Source organism: Parasteatoda tepidariorum, chromosome 9, assembly GCF_982258835.1.
Source record: "Parasteatoda tepidariorum strain Cologne lab strain chromosome 9, Ptep-v5.0, whole genome shotgun sequence".
Taxonomy (NCBI): domain Eukaryota; kingdom Metazoa; phylum Arthropoda; class Arachnida; order Araneae; family Theridiidae; genus Parasteatoda; species Parasteatoda tepidariorum.
This window is the reverse complement of record NC_141763.1, coordinates 97755247-97769236: the sequence shown is the minus strand read 5'-3', so window position 1 is coordinate 97769236 and position 13990 is coordinate 97755247. Positions and strand designations below refer to the sequence as shown.

At 36.7% G+C, this 13990-nt stretch overlaps 24 non-coding genes across 24 annotated transcripts; all 24 read right to left on the bottom strand.

Moving 5' to 3' along the window:
- Window positions 1-2109: 2109 nt before the first annotated feature.
- Window positions 2110-2201, bottom strand: TRNAM-CAU (transfer RNA methionine (anticodon CAU)). Its single transcript is given in 2 exon segments — window positions 2110-2145; window positions 2165-2201. It is a non-coding gene; the product is annotated as a tRNA-Met (tRNA).
- Window positions 2202-2715: 514 nt separating this feature from the next.
- On the bottom strand, window positions 2716-2807 carry TRNAM-CAU (transfer RNA methionine (anticodon CAU)). Its single transcript is given in 2 exon segments — window positions 2716-2751; window positions 2771-2807. It is a non-coding gene; the product is annotated as a tRNA-Met (tRNA).
- A 110-nt stretch (window positions 2808-2917) lies between these two features.
- TRNAM-CAU (transfer RNA methionine (anticodon CAU)) lies at window positions 2918-3009 on the bottom strand. The gene is given in 2 exon segments: window positions 2918-2953; window positions 2973-3009. It is a non-coding gene; the product is annotated as a tRNA-Met (tRNA).
- Window positions 3010-3119: 110 nt separating this feature from the next.
- TRNAM-CAU (transfer RNA methionine (anticodon CAU)) lies at window positions 3120-3211 on the bottom strand. Its single transcript is given in 2 exon segments — window positions 3120-3155; window positions 3175-3211. It is a non-coding gene; the product is annotated as a tRNA-Met (tRNA).
- Window positions 3212-3537: 326 nt separating this feature from the next.
- On the bottom strand, window positions 3538-3629 carry TRNAM-CAU (transfer RNA methionine (anticodon CAU)). Its single transcript is given in 2 exon segments — window positions 3538-3573; window positions 3593-3629. It is a non-coding gene; the product is annotated as a tRNA-Met (tRNA).
- A 110-nt stretch (window positions 3630-3739) lies between these two features.
- On the bottom strand, window positions 3740-3831 carry TRNAM-CAU (transfer RNA methionine (anticodon CAU)). The gene is given in 2 exon segments: window positions 3740-3775; window positions 3795-3831. It is a non-coding gene; the product is annotated as a tRNA-Met (tRNA).
- A 312-nt stretch (window positions 3832-4143) lies between these two features.
- Window positions 4144-4235, bottom strand: TRNAM-CAU (transfer RNA methionine (anticodon CAU)). The gene is given in 2 exon segments: window positions 4144-4179; window positions 4199-4235. It is a non-coding gene; the product is annotated as a tRNA-Met (tRNA).
- A 312-nt stretch (window positions 4236-4547) lies between these two features.
- TRNAM-CAU (transfer RNA methionine (anticodon CAU)) lies at window positions 4548-4639 on the bottom strand. Its single transcript is given in 2 exon segments — window positions 4548-4583; window positions 4603-4639. It is a non-coding gene; the product is annotated as a tRNA-Met (tRNA).
- A 110-nt stretch (window positions 4640-4749) lies between these two features.
- On the bottom strand, window positions 4750-4841 carry TRNAM-CAU (transfer RNA methionine (anticodon CAU)). Its single transcript is given in 2 exon segments — window positions 4750-4785; window positions 4805-4841. It is a non-coding gene; the product is annotated as a tRNA-Met (tRNA).
- Window positions 4842-4951: 110 nt separating this feature from the next.
- On the bottom strand, window positions 4952-5043 carry TRNAM-CAU (transfer RNA methionine (anticodon CAU)). The gene is given in 2 exon segments: window positions 4952-4987; window positions 5007-5043. It is a non-coding gene; the product is annotated as a tRNA-Met (tRNA).
- Window positions 5044-5153: 110 nt separating this feature from the next.
- Window positions 5154-5245, bottom strand: TRNAM-CAU (transfer RNA methionine (anticodon CAU)). The gene is given in 2 exon segments: window positions 5154-5189; window positions 5209-5245. It is a non-coding gene; the product is annotated as a tRNA-Met (tRNA).
- A 312-nt stretch (window positions 5246-5557) lies between these two features.
- TRNAM-CAU (transfer RNA methionine (anticodon CAU)) lies at window positions 5558-5649 on the bottom strand. Its single transcript is given in 2 exon segments — window positions 5558-5593; window positions 5613-5649. It is a non-coding gene; the product is annotated as a tRNA-Met (tRNA).
- A 514-nt stretch (window positions 5650-6163) lies between these two features.
- Window positions 6164-6255, bottom strand: TRNAM-CAU (transfer RNA methionine (anticodon CAU)). The gene is given in 2 exon segments: window positions 6164-6199; window positions 6219-6255. It is a non-coding gene; the product is annotated as a tRNA-Met (tRNA).
- A 313-nt stretch (window positions 6256-6568) lies between these two features.
- On the bottom strand, window positions 6569-6660 carry TRNAM-CAU (transfer RNA methionine (anticodon CAU)). The gene is given in 2 exon segments: window positions 6569-6604; window positions 6624-6660. It is a non-coding gene; the product is annotated as a tRNA-Met (tRNA).
- Window positions 6661-6972: 312 nt separating this feature from the next.
- Window positions 6973-7064, bottom strand: TRNAM-CAU (transfer RNA methionine (anticodon CAU)). The gene is given in 2 exon segments: window positions 6973-7008; window positions 7028-7064. It is a non-coding gene; the product is annotated as a tRNA-Met (tRNA).
- A 312-nt stretch (window positions 7065-7376) lies between these two features.
- On the bottom strand, window positions 7377-7468 carry TRNAM-CAU (transfer RNA methionine (anticodon CAU)). Its single transcript is given in 2 exon segments — window positions 7377-7412; window positions 7432-7468. It is a non-coding gene; the product is annotated as a tRNA-Met (tRNA).
- A 514-nt stretch (window positions 7469-7982) lies between these two features.
- Window positions 7983-8074, bottom strand: TRNAM-CAU (transfer RNA methionine (anticodon CAU)). The gene is given in 2 exon segments: window positions 7983-8018; window positions 8038-8074. It is a non-coding gene; the product is annotated as a tRNA-Met (tRNA).
- Window positions 8075-8588: 514 nt separating this feature from the next.
- On the bottom strand, window positions 8589-8680 carry TRNAM-CAU (transfer RNA methionine (anticodon CAU)). Its single transcript is given in 2 exon segments — window positions 8589-8624; window positions 8644-8680. It is a non-coding gene; the product is annotated as a tRNA-Met (tRNA).
- Window positions 8681-9194: 514 nt separating this feature from the next.
- On the bottom strand, window positions 9195-9286 carry TRNAM-CAU (transfer RNA methionine (anticodon CAU)). The gene is given in 2 exon segments: window positions 9195-9230; window positions 9250-9286. It is a non-coding gene; the product is annotated as a tRNA-Met (tRNA).
- Window positions 9287-9598: 312 nt separating this feature from the next.
- Window positions 9599-9690, bottom strand: TRNAM-CAU (transfer RNA methionine (anticodon CAU)). The gene is given in 2 exon segments: window positions 9599-9634; window positions 9654-9690. It is a non-coding gene; the product is annotated as a tRNA-Met (tRNA).
- A 514-nt stretch (window positions 9691-10204) lies between these two features.
- On the bottom strand, window positions 10205-10296 carry TRNAM-CAU (transfer RNA methionine (anticodon CAU)). The gene is given in 2 exon segments: window positions 10205-10240; window positions 10260-10296. It is a non-coding gene; the product is annotated as a tRNA-Met (tRNA).
- A 1120-nt stretch (window positions 10297-11416) lies between these two features.
- On the bottom strand, window positions 11417-11508 carry TRNAM-CAU (transfer RNA methionine (anticodon CAU)). The gene is given in 2 exon segments: window positions 11417-11452; window positions 11472-11508. It is a non-coding gene; the product is annotated as a tRNA-Met (tRNA).
- A 716-nt stretch (window positions 11509-12224) lies between these two features.
- Window positions 12225-12316, bottom strand: TRNAM-CAU (transfer RNA methionine (anticodon CAU)). The gene is given in 2 exon segments: window positions 12225-12260; window positions 12280-12316. It is a non-coding gene; the product is annotated as a tRNA-Met (tRNA).
- A 916-nt stretch (window positions 12317-13232) lies between these two features.
- Window positions 13233-13324, bottom strand: TRNAM-CAU (transfer RNA methionine (anticodon CAU)). The gene is given in 2 exon segments: window positions 13233-13268; window positions 13288-13324. It is a non-coding gene; the product is annotated as a tRNA-Met (tRNA).
- Window positions 13325-13990: the final 666 nt, after the last annotated feature.

The window sequence follows — 13990 nt, the reverse complement described above, 5'->3', positions numbered from 1 at the left end:
CCTATCTAGACCTGTACTAAATGCTAATTCTTTAGTTACTACCACTTTTTCAACATAGCCTTTAAGTATATACAACTTATCAATTCTAGGTACAGTAAATAAATAATTATGGTTTTTACCAAATACAGTCATTTTGTTGTTACCCCATTTTACAGTAATCCCTGCTAAATCCATATTCGAACCGCTTATTAAATTTCTACGCATATTGGGTGCAAAATATACATTTTCTAATTTTATGGGAACAAATTTATCTCTATCTTTAACATTAAAATGTATATCACCAATACCAAAAATATCAGACTTACTATTTTTATCTCCAACAAGTACTTGACTAGGATTCAAAGTCTTGAAGTTACTAAAGTAGTCTCTTTGTGTACAGAAGTGAGCTGTGCTGGCAGTATCTATCAGGAATTCAACCAACTGCTTGTCTTTCCCTTGGCGAATTTCAGCATCTCTTATCGTAGTCAAATCACTATAAAAGGTTTCCTTGGAATCTTGAGTTTTAGAATTCCGTTTCGTGGTTTTCTTCTTCAGGAAACATCTTTCCGCACTATGTCCTTTCTTATTGCAGTAGGAACACATAATTGTTGTTGTTGTATCATTACCCAGGACGCGACCACTGCTTTTATTTCCATTCAACTTCCGATAGGCTTGCTTTCTAGTAGATGAAGTAGTATAAGCATCGGCGACTATGTCCTCTCCTCTGTCTTTCTGCTTTTGTTGTATCCTTCCAGATTCGATTAGGAGCTCCTTTTCAACATTAGAAATCGAAAAATCTTTATCTTCTAGTCGATAAAGCATTTGAACTAAGTTGTCATAATCTGCTGGCAATCTTCTAATTAATTGGAAGCATGTGAGCTTTTCTGGCATTACAAAACCTGCATCATGAATCTGTTTCTTTTTTTCATTAACTAACTTGCAGAAAATGCCAATAGTCTCCTTCTCTGGATCAAACTTCAATTCAAAGAATTCATCAATAAGTCCGGCTAACCGTGCTCGGGAGGTAGGTTCAAAGTTTTCTTTTAAAATAGTCCACGCTGTCTTTCCGTCCTCTGTGTCGGCTATCAGCGGTTGAAACTGCTCATCAATTCCTTGGAATATAGTAGAGTAACTTCTAGCTTTTCGCATTTCATAAGAGCGTAAGTCTCTGTCTGTTGCATCAGTTGGTAAAGGCTTCTCTGTACCACCAACAAATTCCCAAGAGCCTTTATCGATGAGTAATACTTTCATATTTATTTTCCAACTACTGTAATTGAAACTGTTTAGCTTTGTAAATCCCAATATGGAGCTGCTGTCATTTTCGGCCATCTCCAATCTATCTAAACGGCCCCAGTAGCGTTATAATAAATTTGCTTCCAAAGACGACAAAAGCTTAACTAAGCTGGGCAGGCTGGGCCCATAACCTTGCTGGCAGAGTTTAGTGCGTTGTGGAGAATGCCCAGCAAGCATAATGAAAAAGTCATCTTTTAAATAATCATAAATTTTATTAAGCAATAAAAATCATAACTTAACTTAAACATCATGAAGGAAGAACAATCCTCTCCATAACATGAGGTAACGAATTCAATACATACAGTCATGAAAATCAAACGAAACAAAACTCCAAATCCAATCTTGATTTGTTATATATATATACAAAGTAACACTTGCATAATGAGGGTACTTACACACTCAAAATTAATACTATGCAAATTCTGTCTTTGAATTATTTTTAAATGTTCGAACTCACTCTTTCAGAGGTTTTTCGAACTCGTGATCTCTGACTCTTACTCGAACCTTGTTCATTGAAATCCATAGTCTGACAAAAGTGAAGAAACATAATATTTAACTTTAACTATCCTTTCATTATTTTAATATTAAATCTTCAAAATGTATTATTGCACGAAATAACTGCTACTAAAAACAACTGCCCCGGGAGAGGATCGAACTCACGACCTTCAGATAACTCAATTTAGAGCAGATTATGAGACTGACGCGCTGCCTACTGCGCTACCGAGGCACAGGAGAAAGTGAAGAAATATAATATTTAACTTTAACTGTCCTTTCGTTATTTTAATATGAACTCGGCAAAATGTATTATTGCACGACATAACTCCCACAAAAAAGAACTGCCCCGGGTGAGGATCGAACTCACGACCTTCAGATAACTCAATTTAGAGCAGATTATGAGACTGACGCGCTGCCTACTGCGCTACCGAGGCACAGGAGAAAGTGAAGAAATATAATATTTAACTTTAACTATCCTTTCATTATTTTAATAATAAATCTTCAAAATGTATTATTGCACGAAATAACTGCTACTAAAAACTACTGTCCCGGGTGAGGATCGAACTCACGACCTTCAGATAACTCAATTTAGAGCAGATTATGAGACTGACGCGCTGCTTACTGCGCTACCGAGGCACAGGAGAAAGTGAAGAAATATAATATTTAACTTTAACTATCCTTTCATTATTTTAATATTAAATCTTCAAAATGTATTATTGCACGAAATAACTGCTACTAAAATCTACTGCCCCGGGTGAGGATCGAACTCACGACCTTCAGATAACTCAATTTAGAGCAGATTATGAGACTGACGCGCTGCCTACTGCTCTACCGAGGCACAGGAGAAAGTGAAGGAATATAATATTTAACTTTAACTATCCTTTCATTATTTTAATATTAAATCTTCAAAATGTATTATTGCACGAAATAACTGCTACTAAAAACTACTGCCCCGGGTGAGGATCGAACTCACGACCTTCAGATAACTCAATTTAGAGCAGATTATGAGACTGACGCGCTGCCTACTGCGCTACCGAGGCACAGGAGAAAGTGAAGAAATATAATATTTAACTTTAACTATGCTTTCATTATTTTAATATTAAATCTTCAAAATGTATTATTGCACGAAATAACTGCTACTAAAAACTACTGCCCCGGGTGAGGATCGAACTCACGACCTTCAGATAACTCAATATAGAGCAGTTTATGAGACTGACGCGCTGCCTACTGCGCTACCGAGGCACAGGAGAAAGTGAAGAAATATAATATTTAACTTTAACTATCCTTTCATTATTTTAATATTAAATCTTCAAAATGTATTATTGCACGAAATAACTGCTACTAAAAACTACTGCCCCGGGTGAGGATCGAACTCACGACCTTCAGATAACTCAATTTAGAGCAGATTATGAGACTGACGCGCTGCCTACTGCGCTACCGAGGCACAGGAGAAAGGGAAGAAATATAATATTTAACTTTAACTATCCTTTTATTATTTTAATATTAAATCTTCAAAATGTATTATTGCACGAAATAACTGCTACTAAAAACTACTGCCCCGGGTGAGGATCGAACTCACGACCTTCAGATAACTCAATTTTGGGCAGATTATGAGACTGACGCGCTGCCCCGCTGACTTTCTCCTGTGCGCCACCGAGGCGCAGGAGAAAGTGAAGAAATATAATATTTAACTTTAACTATCCTTTCATTATTTTAATATTAAATCTTCAAAATGTATTATTGCACGAAATAACTGCTACTAAAAACTACTGCCCCGGGTGAGGATCGAACTCACGACCTTCAGATAACTCAATTTAGAGCAGATTATGAGACTGACGCGCTGCCTACTGCGCTACCGAGGCACAGGAGAAAGTGAAGAAATATAATATTTAACTTTAACTATCCTTTCATTATTTTAATACTAAATCTTCAAAATGTATTATTGCACGAAATAACTGCTACTAAAAACTACTGCCCCGGGTGAGGATCGAACTCACGACCTTCAGATAACTCAATTTAGAGCAGATTATGAGACTGACGCGCTGCCTACTGCGCTACCGAGGCACAGGAGAAAGTGAAAAAATATAATATTTAACTTTAACTATCCTTTCATTATTTTAATATTAAATCTTCAAAATGTATTATTGCACGAAATAACTGCTACTAAAAACTACTGCCCCGGGTGAGGATCGAACTCATGACCTTCAGATAACTCAATTAAGAGCTGATTATGAGACTGACGCGCTGCCTACTGCGCTACCGAGGCACAGGAGAAAGTGAAGAAATATAATATTTAACTTTAACTATCCTTTCATTATTTTAATATTAAATCTTCAAAATGTATTATTGCACGAAATAACTGCTACTAAAAACTACTGCCCCGGGTGAGGATCGAACTCACGACCTTCAGATAACTCAATTTAGAGCAGATTATGAGACTGACGCGCTGCCTACTGCGCTACCGAGGCACAGGAGAAAGTGAAGAAATATAATATTTAACTTTAACTATCCTTTCATTATTTTAATATTAAATCTTCAAAATGTATTATTGCACGAAATAACTGCTACTAAAATCTACTGCCCCGGGTGAGGATCGAACTCACGACCTTCAGATAACTCAATTTAGAGCAGATTATGAGACTGACGCGCCGCCTACTGCGCTACCGAGGCACAGGAGAGAGTGAAGAAATATAATATTTAACTTTAATTATCCTTTCATAATTTTAATATTAAATCTTCAAAATGTATTATTGCACGAAATAACTGCTACTAAAAACTACTGCCCCGGGTGAGGATCGAACTCACGACCTTCAGATAACTCAATTTAGAGCAGATTATGAGACTGACGCGCTGCCTACTGCGCTACCGAGGCACAGGAGAAAGTGAAGAAATATAATATTTAACTTTAACTATCCTTTCATTATTTTAATATTAAATCTTCAAAATGTATTATTGCACGAAATAACTGCTACTAAAAACAACTGCCCCGGGTGAGGATCGAACTCACGACCTTCAGATAACTCAATTTAGAGCATATTATGAGACTGACGCGCTGCCTACTGCGCTACCGAGGCACAGGAGAGAGTGAAGAAATATAATATTTAACTTTAACTATCCTTTCATTATTTTAATATTAAATCTTCAAAATGTATTATTGCACGAAATAACTGCTACTAAAAACTACTGCCCCGGGTGAGGATCGAACTCACGACCTTCAGATAACTCAATTTAGAGCAGATTATGAGACTGACGCGCTGCCTACTGCGCTACCGAGGCACAGGAGAAAGTGAAGAAATATAATATTTAACTTTAATTATCCTTTCATAATTTTAATATTAAATCTTCAAAATGTATTATTGCACGAAATAACTGCTACTAAAAACTACTGCCCCGGGTGAGGATCGAACTCACGACCTTCAGATAACTCAATTTAGAGCATATTATGAGACTGACGCGCTGCCTACTGCGCTACCGAGGCACAGGAGAGAGTGAAGAAATATAATATTTAACTTTAACTATCCTTTCATTATTTTAATATTAAATCTTCAAAATGTATTATTGCACGAAATAACTGCTACTAAAAACTACTGCCCCGGGTGAGGATCGAACTCACGACCTTCAGATAACTCAATTTAGAGCAGATTATGAGACTGACGCGCTGCCTACAGCGCTACCGAGGCACAGGAGAGAGTGAAGAAATATAATATTTAACTTTAACTATCCTTTCATTATTTTAATATTAAATCTTCAAAATGTATTATTGCACGAAATAACTGCTACTAAAAACAACTGCCCCGGGTGAGGATCGAACTCACGACCTTCAGATAACTCAATTTAGAGCATATTATGAGACTGACGCGCTGCCTACTGCGCTACCGAGGCACAGGAGAGAGTGAAGAAATATAATATTTAACTTTAACTATCCTTTCATTATTTTAATATTAAATCTTCAAAATGTATTATTGCACGAAATAACTGCTACTTAAAACTACTGCCCCGGGTGAGGATCGAACTCACGACCTTCAGATAACTCAATTTAGAGCAGATTATGAGACTGACGCGCTGCCTACAGCGCTACCGAGGCACAGGAGAGAGTGAAGAAATATAATATTTAACTTTAACTATCCTTTCATTATTTTAATATTAAATCTTCAAAATGTATTATTGCACGAAATAACTGCTACTAAAAACTACTGCCCCGGGTGAGGATCGAACTCACGACCTTCAGATAACTCAATTTAGAGCAGATTATGAGACTGACGCGCTGCCTACAGCGCTACCGAGGCACAGGAGAGAGTGAAGAAATATAATATTTAACTTTAACTATCCTTTCATTATTTTAATATTAAATCTTCAAAATGTATTATTGCACGAAATAACTGCTACTAAAAACAACTGCCCCGGGTGAGGATCGAACTCACGACCTTCAGATAACTCAATTTAGAGCATATTATGAGACTGACGCGCTGCCTACTGCGCTACCGAGGCACAGGAGAGAGTGAAGAAATATAATATTTAACTTTAACTATACTTTCATTATTTTAATATTAAATCTTCAAAATGTATTATTGCACGAAATAACTGCTACTAAAAACTACTGCCCCGGGGTGAGGATCGAACTCACGACCTTCAGATAACTCAATTTAGAGCAGATTATGAGACTGACGCGCTGCCTACAGCGCTACCGAGGCACAGGAGAGAGTGAAGAAATATAATATTTAACTTTAACTATCCTTTCATTATTTTAATATTAAATCTTCAAAATGTATTATTGCACGAAATAACTGCTACTAAAAACTACTGCCCCGGGTGAGGATCGAACTCACGACCTTCAGATAACTCAATTTAGAGCAGATTATGAGACTGACGCGCTGCCTACTGCGCTACCGAGGCACAGGAGAGAGTGAAGAAATATAATATTTAACTTTAACTATGCTTTCATTATTTTAATATTAAATCTTCAAAATGTATTATTGCACGAAATAACTGCTACTAAAAACTACTGCCACGGGTGAGGATCGAACTCACGACCTTCAGATAACTCAATTTAGAGCAGATTATGAGACTGACGCGCTGCCTACTGCGCTACCGAGGCACAGGAGAGAGTGAAGAAATATAATATTTAACTTTAACTATCCTTTCATTATTTTAATATTAAATCTTCAAAATGTATTATTGCACGAAATAACTGCTACTAAAAACTACTGCCCCGGGTGAGGATCGAACTCACGACCTTCAGATAACTCAATTTAGAGCAGATTATGAGACTGACGCGCTGCCTACTGCGCTACCGAGGCACAGGAGAGAGTGAAGAGATATAATATTTAACTTTAACTATCCTTTCATTATTTTAATATTAAATCTTCAAAATGTATTATTGCACGAAATAACTGCTACTAAAAACTACTGCCCCGGGTGAGGATCGAACTCACGACCTTCAGATAACTCAATTTAGAGCAGATTATGAGACTGACGCGCTGCGTGCTGCGCTACCGAGGCACAGGAGAGAGTGAAGAAATATAATATTTAACTTTAACTATCCTTTCATTATTTTAATATTAAATCTTCAAAATGTATTATTGCACGAAATAACTGCTACTAAAAACTACTGCCCCGGGTGAGGATCGAACTCACGACCTTCAGATAACTCAATTTAGAGCAGATTATGAGACTGACGCGCTGCCTACTGCGCTACCGAGGCACAAGAGAAAGTGAAGAAATATAATATTTAACTTTAACTATGCTTTCATTATTTTAATATTAAATCTTCAAAATGTATTATTGCACGAAATAACTGCTACTAAAAACTACTGCCCCGGGTGAGGATCGAACTCACGACCTTCAGATAACTCAATTTAGAGCAGATTATGAGACTGACGCGCTGCCTACTGCGCTACCGCGGCACAGGAGAGAGTGAAGAAATATAATATTTAACTTTAACTATGCTTTCATTATTTTAATATTAAATCTTCAAAATGTATTATTGCACGAAATAACTGCTACTAAAAACTACTGCCCCGGGTGAGGATCGAACTCACGACCTTCAGATAACTCAATTTAGAGCAGATTATGAGACTAACGCGCTGCCTACTGCGCTACCGAGGAACAGCAGAGAGTGAAGAAATATAATATTTAACTTTAACTATCCTTTCATTATTTTAATATTAAATCTTCAAAATGTATTATTGCACGAAATAACTGCTACTAAAAACTACTGCCCCGGGTGAGGATCGAACTCACGACCTTCAGATAACTCATTTTAGAGCAGATTATGAGACTGACGCGCTGCCTACTGCGCTACCGAGGCACAGGAGAGAGTGAAGAAATATAATATTTAACTTTAACTATCCTTTCATTATTTTAATATTAAATCTTCAAAATGTATTATTGCACGAAATAACTGCTACTAAAAACTACTGCCCCGGGTGAGGATCGAACTCACGACCTTCAGATAACTCAATTTAGAGCAGATTATGAGACTGACGCGCTGCCTACTGCGCTACCGCGGCACAGGAGAGAGTGAAGAAATATAATATTTAACTTTAACTATGCTTTCATTATTTTAATATTAAATCTTCAAAATGTATTATTGCACGAAATAACTGCTACTAAAAACTACTGCCCCGGGTGAGGATCGAACTCACGACCTTCAGATAACTCAATTTAGAGCAGATTATGAGACTGACGCGCTGCCTACTGCGCTACCGAGGAACAGCAGAGAGTGAAGAAATATAATATTTAACTTTAACTATCCTTTCATTATTTTAATATTAAATCTTCAAAATGTATTATTGCACGAAATAACTGCTACTAAAAACTACTGCCCCGGGTGAGGATCGAACTCACGACCTTCAGATAACTCATTTTAGAGCAGATTATGAGACTGACGCGCTGCCTACTGCGCTACCGAGGCACAGGAGAGAGTGAAGAAATATAATATTTAACTTTAACTATCCTTTCATTATTTTAATATTAAATCTTCAAAATGTATTATTGCACGAAATAACTGCTACTAAAAACTACTGCCCCGGGTGAGAATCGAACTCACGACCTTCAGATAACTCAATTTAGAGCAGATTATGAGACTGACGCGCTGCCTACTGCGCTACCGTGGCACAGGAGAAAGTGAAGAAATATAATATTCAACTTTAACTATCCTTTCATTATTTTAATATTAAATCTTCAAAATGTATTATTGCACGAAATAACTGCTACTAAAAACTACTGCACCGGGTGAGGATCGAACTCACGACCTTCAGATAACTCAATTTAGAGCAGATTATGAGACTGACGCGCTGCCTACTGCGCTACCGAGGCACAGGAGAAAGTGAAGAAATATAATATTTAACTTTAACTATCCTTTCATTATTTTAATATTAAATCTTCAAAATGTATTATTGCACGAAATAACTGCTACTAAAAACTACTGCCCCGGGTGAGGATCGAACTCACGACCTTCAGATAACTCAATTTAGAGCAGATTATGAGACTGACGCGCTGCCTACTGCGCTACCGAGGCACAGGAGAGAGTGAAGAAATATAATATTTAACTTTAACTATCCTTTCATTATTTTAATATTAAATCTTCAAAATGTATTATTGCACGAAATAACTGCTACTAAAAACTACTGCCCCTAGTGAGGATCGAACTCACGACCTTCAGATAACTCAATTTAGAGCAGATTATGAGACTGACGTGCTGCCTACTGCGCTACCGAGGCACAGGAGAAAGTGAAGAAATATAATATTTAACTTTAACTGTCCTTTCATTATTTTAATATTAAATCTTCAAAATGTATTATTGCACGAAATAACTGCTACTAAAAACTACTGCCCCGGGTGAGGATCGAACTCACGACCTTCAGATAACTCAATTTAGAGCAGATTATGAGACTGACGCGCTGCCTACTGCGCTACCGAGGCACAGGAGAAAGTGAAGAAATATAATATTTAACTTTAACTATCCTTTCATTATTTTAATATTAAATCTTCAAAATGTATTATTGCACGAAATAACTGCTACTAAAAACTACTGCCCCGGGTGAGGATCGAACTCACGACCTTCAGATAACTCAATTTAGAGCAGATTATGAGACTGACGCACTGCCTACTGCGCTACCGAAGCACAGGAGAAAGTGAAGAAATATAATATTTAACTTTAACTATCCTTTCATTATTTTAATATTAAATCTTCAAAATGTATTATTGCACGAAATAACTGCTACTAAAAACTACTTCCCCGGGCGAGGATCGAACTCACGACCTTCAGATAACTCAATTTAAAGCAGATTATGAGACTGACGCGCTGCCTACTGCGCTACCGAGGCACAGGAGAAAGTGAAGAAATATAATATTTAACTTTAACTATGCTTTCATTATTTTAATATTTAATCTTCAAAATGTATTATTGCACGAAATAACTGCTACTAAAAACTACTGCCCCGGGTGAGGATCGAACTCACGACCTTCAGATAACTCAATTTAGAGCAGATTATGAGACTGACGCGCTGCCTACTGCGCTACCGAGGCACAGGAGAAAGTGAAGAAATATAATATTTGACTTTAACTATCCTTTCATTATTTTAATATTAAATCTTCAAAATGTATTATTGCACGAAATAACTGCTACTAAAAACTACTGCCCCGGGTGAGCATCGAACTCACGACCTTCAGATAACTCAATTTAGAGCAGATTATGAGACTGACGCGCTGCCTACTGCGCTACCGAGGCACAGGAGAAAGTGAAGAAATATAATATTTAACTTTAACTATCCTTTCATTATTTTAATATTAAATCTTCAAAATGTATTATTGCACGAAATAACTGCTACTAAAAACTACTGCCCCGGGGGAGGATCGAACTCACGACCTTCAGATAACTCAATTTAGAGCAGATTATGAGACTGACGCACTGTCTACTGCGCTACCGAGGCACAGGAGAAAGTGAAGAAATATAATATTTAACTTTAACTATCCTTTCATTATTTTAATATTAAATCTTCAAAATGTATCATTGCCCGAAATAACTGCTACTAAAAACTACTGCCCCGGATGAGGATCGAACTCACGACCTTCAGATAACTCAATTTAGAGCAGATTATGAGACTGACGCGCTGCCTACTGCGCTACCGAGGCACAGGAGAAAGTGAAGAAATATAATATTTAACTTTAACTATCCTTTCATTATTTTAATATTAAATCTTCAAAATGTATTATTGCACGAAATAACTGCTACTAAAAACTACTGCCCCGGGTGAGGATCGAACTCACGACCTTCAGATAACTCAATTTAGAGCAGATTATGAGACTGACGCACTGCCTACTGCGCTACCGAAGCACAGGAGAAAGTGAAGAAATATAATATTTAACTTTAACTATCCTTTCATTATTTTAATATTAAATCTTCAAAATGTATTATTGCACGAAATAACTGCTACTAAAAACTACTTCCCCGGGCGAGGATCGAACTCACGACCTTCAGATAACTCAATTTAGAGCAGATTATGAGACTGACGCGCTGCCTACTGCGCTACCGAGGCACAGGAGAAAGTGAAGAAATATAATATTTAACTTTAACTATGCTTTCATTATTTTAATATTTAATCTTCAAAATGTATTATTGCACGAAATAACTGCTACTAAAAACTACTGCCCCGGGTGAGGATCGAACTCACGACCTTCAGATAACTCAATTTAGAGCAGATTATGAGACTGACGCGCTGCCTACTGCGCTACCGAGGCACAGGAGAAAGTGAAGAAATATAATATTTGACTTTAACTATCCTTTCATTATTTTAATATTAAATCTTCAAAATGTATTATTGCACGAAATAACTGCTACTAAAAACTACTGCACCGGGTGAGCATCGAACTCACGACCTTCAGATAACTCAATTTAGAGCAGATTATGAGACTGACGCGCTGCCTACTGCGCTACCGAGGCACAGGAGAAAGTGAAGAAATATAATATTTAACTTTAACTATCCTTTCATTATTTTAATATTAAATCTTCAAAATGTATTATTGCACGAAATAACTGCTACTAAAAACTACTGCCCCGGGGGAGGATCGAACTCACGACCTTCAGATAACTCAATTTAGAGCAGATTATGAGACTGACGCACTGTCTACTGCGCTACCGAGGCACAGGAGAAAGTGAAGAAATATAATATTTAACTTTAACTATCCTTTCATTATTTTAATATTAAATCTTCAAAATGTATCATTGCCCGAAATAACTGCTACTAAAAACTACTGCCCAGGGTGAGGATCGAACTCACGACCTTCAGATAACTCAATTTAGAGCAGATTATGAGACTGACGTGCTGCCTACTGCGCTACCGAGGCACAGGAGAAAGTGAAGAAATATAATATGTAACTTTAACTATGCTTTCATTATTTTAATATTAAATCTTCAAAATGTATTATTGCACGAAATAACTGCTACTAAAAACTACTGCCCCGGGTGAGGATCGAACTCACGACCTTCAGATAACTCAATTTAGAGCAGATTATGAGACTGACGCGCTGCCTACTGCGCTACCGAGGCACAGGAGAAAGTAAAGAAATATAATATTTAACTTTAACTATGCTTTCACTATTTTAATATTAAATCTTCAAAATGTATTATTGCACGAAATAACTGCTACTAAAAACTACTGCCCCGGGTGAGGATCGAACTCACGACCTTCAGATAACTCAATTTAGAGCAGATTATGAGACTGACCCGCTGCCTACTGCGCTACCGAGGCACAGGAAAGTGAAGAAATATAATATTTGACTTTAACTATGCTTTCATTATTTTAATATTAAATCTTCAAAATGTATTATTGCACGAAATAACTGCTACTAAAAACTACTGCCCCGGGTGAGGATCGAACTCACGACCTTCAGATAACTCAATTTAGAGCAGATTATGAGACTGACGCACTGCCTACTGCGCTACCGATGCACAGGAGAAAGTGAAGAAATATAATATTTGACTTTAACTATCCTTTCATTATTTTAATATTAAATCTTCAAAATGTATTATTGCACGAAATAACTGCTACTAAAAACTACTGCCCCGGGCGAGGATCGAACTCACGACCTTCAGATAACTCAATTTAGAGCAGATTATAAGACTGACGCGCTGCCTACTGCGTTACCGAGGCACAGGAGAAAGTGAAGAAATATAATATTTAACTTTAACTATCCTTTCATTATTTTAATATTAAATCTTCAAAATGTATTTTTGCACGAAATAACTGCTACTAAAAACTACTGCCCCGGGCGAGGATCGAACTCACGACCTTCAGATAACTCAATTTAGAGCAGATTATGAGACTGACGCGCTGCCTACTGCGCTACCGAGGCACAGGAGAAAGTGAAGAAATATAATATTTAACTTTAACTATCCTTTCATTATTTTAATATTAAATCTTCAAAATGTATTTTTGCACGAAATAACTGCTACTAAAAACTACTGCCCCGGGTGAGGATCGAACTCACGACCTTCAGATAACTCAATTTAGAGCAGATTATGAGACTGACGCGCTGCCTACTGCGCTACCGAGGCACAGGAGAAAGTTGCTGGCAGAGTTTAGTGCGTTGTGGAGAATGCCCAGCAAGCATAATGAAAAAGTCATCTTTCAAATAATCATAAATTTTATTAAGCAATAAAAATCATAACTTAACTTAAACATCATGAAGGAAGAACAATCCTCTCCATAACATGAGGTAACGAATTCAATACATACAGTCATGAAAATCAAACGAAACAAAACTCCAAATCCAATCTTGATTTGTTATATATATATACAAAGTAACACTTGCATAATGAGGGTACTTACACACTCAAAATTAATACTATGCAAATTCTGTCTTTGAATTATTTTTAAATGTTCGAACTCCCTCTTTCAGAGGTTTTTCGAACTCGTGATCTCTGACTCTTACTCGAACCTTGTTCATTGAAATCCATAGTCTGACATGCGGCCCCATCGAACATTTCAAAATAAATTCCTTTAATTTTATTTAATTCAGTCTTAGTTAAAGCCTTAGTCAAAAAATCAGCCAAATTACTTTTACTTTTAATATACTTAATTTCGAATTTTCCCTCATTAAGCAAATTTCTCACAAAATGAAATCTAATATCAATATGCTTCGTCTTTAAATTTTCAACATTATTTTTACAATAATAAATTGCAGATTGATTGTCACAATACAAAACAGGTTTTTCAATTTT